At 49.1% G+C, this 3,939-nt stretch overlaps 1 long non-coding RNA gene across 1 annotated transcript in view; it reads right to left on the reverse strand.

Moving 5' to 3' along the window:
• LOC107181538 overlaps positions 1-1,151 on the reverse strand; it is a 7,468-nt gene extending 6,317 nt beyond the window's left edge. The window contains exons 1-2 of the long non-coding RNA XR_001512192.1: positions 949-1,151; positions 221-336 (exon numbers count right to left, since the gene is read on the reverse strand). This is a non-coding gene — a long non-coding RNA (uncharacterized LOC107181538). The remainder of the gene's footprint in view (positions 1-220; positions 337-948) is intronic.
• Positions 1,152-3,939: the final 2,788 nt, after the last annotated feature.

Genomic DNA, 3,939 nt, shown 5'->3' on the forward strand with positions numbered 1-3,939 from the left:
TATTTAAAATAAAGTCAGTATTCTATTTTTAATTGATGAGAGAGAGAGAGAAACATTGACATGAGAGAGGAACATTGATTGGTTGCCTCCTGCACATGCCCCAACTGGGGATAGAACCCACAACCTAGATACGTGCCCTAACCAGTAATTGAACCTCCACCTTTAGTGCACAGGAAGATGCTCCAACAAACTGAGTCACACCGGCCATGGCCGTACTCACCTTTTCCTAGATATGGTGTTGGTGGGAAAGTAAGGGACTCTTCAATGCACATAGAGCTGACTTTCAACCTCTTAGCCTGGGTTCCCATGAAAAGTAGAGCCTGATACAAGAGCTTCCTGAGAACAGAAGTGGGGTTGGAAGAGCTTAGAAAAGTAAAACAGGGAAGGAGAAAAAGTCAAAATAAGGTGTTATCAAACTAGTCCCTTCTTGGGCAACTGGGGTTCTCTCCCACTGGGGATACTCTGAAAAGCCACATAGAAAGTGTTTCAAAATTGTCCCCCCAAGGGAAAGAAAATGGGAGAATTTACTCATTGTTAGGCAAATGGTTTCTGGTGCTCAACATGACAGATGCCATCGTAAGAAGTAAGTTGCTCTCAGTGACTACCAGGTCAGCCCGGAAGGGGTGGGTTGTGTCATCTAAAAGGAAAGTACTTCCATAGATAAGTAGGCCCATTAAGTTGTTTACTGCTTTGGAACATACACCTCTTAACCAGCACATGCCACTTGGCTACAGGCCACCTGTTTCCTGGAGGCTGGATGTATATCACGCCCCCAGCTTTCAGGTGTGGAGATCCACAGCCTTGCTGTCAATCAGAACTCTGCTTCTGTCCATAAATTCCCTAATAAACTGGACTTGTCAGCCTCTTTCTTCGGTTTCTCCATCCTGTCCTCCTTTGGAGGTTGGTTCTAGTACACCCACTGGTCAAGGGTTACCTATGGGGTCCTACCTTCCTCATACTTTTACGTGTGTGGCTATGTCAGAATGAGCTAATTCTGCAGGCGTCCATGTGATGGTAGCAGAGATGTCCCAGGCCTGGCCTGTGCCCTCTCACAATCTGGGACCCCTCGGGGGACAGAAAGCCGGTGACAAATAGTGTAGTTGAGGTGAGGTGGGGTCAGGTACACCTGAGCACAGCTGACTGCCACAGCAACAACTAGAAGGAGAAAGGTGAGCCAAGAGGATGTGAGGCAGGGCCCAAGAAGTGTCAGATACACACAACTTATGGTCAGACTTTTATGTACCTTAGAGAGTAAATCTCACTAATTCTAGCATTAATCATCATTAAATTGTTAGCAAAAAAAAAAGTGTTGGGGTATATAACTACAATTTTCTCAAGCTTCCCCAAGCTATGGATACAGTCACAATACATACCCAAACTTCAATGGCTCTAACCCTCTAGCTTCTGACTAGCTCTAGTTTTTAGCTCTAGTCCTGGAACATCCTGCAGTCTCCTCCCAGCTGTATCTCCAAGCCTCACATATACTTAGAAATCAATCTGTCACATGTGATCACCATGTGGCACCACCATGTTCTGCTCCAGACACACTTTTGGATGCAGGATGGTAAATGGGAACATGGGCCCTTCCCATGCTCCAACCCCCCTCCCACCCTGTGGGACATAGAGTGCAGGCCATCTGTAAGTGGACCGTGAGACCCTGGGAATTGGCCCAGCAACAGGGTCTAAGAAAGGCCAAAGAAAACCTGCTCTAGACGTGAGCCTGATTGTAAACAGCTAGTGTTTTAATCTCACACCGTTTGTCCAGAGGCCTGTCATCCTCCCCCTGCATGACCTGTTTTGTTTGTTTTCTGTTCTCTATAAAACCTTGTGCTGGGAATGTCTGGTTGGCGGCAAAACAACAGCACCAGCCGGCTGCCCCCGGTGCAGCTTGTCCACAGGCTGGATGGGACTTAGTAGGGCAGCTTCACCGGCTGGCTGCCACCAGTGCACACATATATCCTAATAGACCGATGTCTTTCACAGCCAGTCCTCCAGGTTATTTCTTTGGAATCCACAACAACATGCTCAGGTTTTCTGGGACCTCAACACTTTGCATAACATATGTCCTGCCTGCAGCTCCTCCCGGTACCTCTGCTGCCCACACCCCCCATGAGACCGCACTGACAGTGTTACCTTCCTTGCTCCAATGTCCCCAATCCCTCCAGATGCCAAGATGACACATTTCTTTTCATCCTCCTATGCCAGAGCCACACTGTGGCTCATACAGAGGCGGGAAGATGCTCCTTTCTCCCCGGGCCACACTTTGAGCCAGAACAGTACAGTGCTGCCTCAGACCCAGACACTCAGTCACTGACAAGCTGCCCCAGCTTCAGCTCTAGTCCTAGGAATGATCCTCCTCTCTCCCTTGTCCTCTCTCCCCACCCTCCACCACCACCACACCTCACACACAATGGCCTACTCTCTCCTTCAGCCAAAAGCATATGCCTGCAGGCAAGTAAACTCAAAAAACGCCAGCAGCTTTCAGCCCATCTCAGCAGTACACTGAGCATGGCCAGGCAGGCCTAGACACCGGCAGTGCCCACAACTGTGGCACAGATCACAGCCTCACTATCACAGCAGTTATTTGAAATCTTCTATATACAGGTGATTCTCTGTACTGAGGCTCAGAACAGAACAGATGCAAACAGTTTGGCACCAAAAACCCCCAAGAGTTTTGTAGGGTTGTTTATCTTATGCTACAAAATGAAATTCACCAGATAACCTAAATAGCATTTTATCCTGGTATTTTCTCACATCACTTCACAAAGAGAAACGAGGTGGGGTGGTTTTGTGGGGTTTTTTTGCCCTGGCCAGTATGGCTCAGTTGGTTGAACACTGTCCCATGCACCAAAAGGTCACCGATTCGATTCCAGACTGGGACATGCCCGGGTTGCAGGCTCAATCCCCAGTAGGAGGCATACCAATGTTTTTCTCTCCTCCTCTCCCTTCCTCTCTCTCTAAAAAATGAACAAAAACATTTTTTAAAATGAGAGAGAAATAGTTGGTTTGTTTTTTTGACAAAGGTACCTAACTCCAGGTGACCTACCCATCAATATCCATGTGGTATGAGTGACCCTAGGGCACAAAAAGTGTCCCTGGATATATTTTTACATGACAAGTTTCCTAAGAGTGAACTTTAAGGACATGAAACATCAGTCCCTACTTGTAGCTATAGAAAAAAAAAATATATATATATATAGCCTATATAATAAAAGCCTAATCAGCTCCCCCACCCCAATTAGAGGCAGGCCCTCCAGCTAATCTCCTGTAGCCCCTTCCCCAAGCTGACCCAGCCCTGATCAGGCCCCGATTGGGGTGGGCCAGCCAACCAACCTCCCACTGTCTCTTCCTCCCAACAGTCCCGGCCCTAATCCTCCCCAATTGGGGTCGGGCTGGCCAGACTCCACCCGTGCATGAATTTGTGTACTGGGCCTCCAGTATAGCCTATATAATAATAGGGTAATATGCAAATTGACCCTAACAGTAGAAAGACTGGGAATGACTGGTCACTATGACACACACTGACCACCAGGGGGCAGACGCTCAATGCAGGAGCTGCCTTCTGGTGGTCAGTGTGCTCCCATAGGGGGAGCTCTGCTCAGCCACAAGCCAGGCTGATGGCTCCCAGTACAGCGGTGGTGGTGGGAGCCTCTCCCGCTTCCTCAGCAGCGCTAAGGATATCCGACAGCAGCTTAGGCCTGCTCCCCGCTGGCAAGTGGACCTCCCCCGAGGGTTTCCGGGGTGCCAGAGGGATGTCTGACTGCCAGCTTAGGCCCACACCCCTGGAGAGCAGGCCTAAGCCAGCAGGTGGTCATTCCCCAAGGGGTCCCAGACTGTGAGAGGGCACAGGCCGGGCTGAGGGACCTCCCTGAGTGCACAAATTTTTGTGCACTGGGCCTCTAGTATATATATAAAAGCCTAAGCGACTGTTATGACCGA

Source organism: Myotis davidii, unplaced genomic scaffold (genome assembly GCF_000327345.1).
Source record: "Myotis davidii unplaced genomic scaffold, ASM32734v1 scaffold46, whole genome shotgun sequence".
NCBI lineage: Eukaryota > Metazoa > Chordata > Mammalia > Chiroptera > Vespertilionidae > Myotis > Myotis davidii.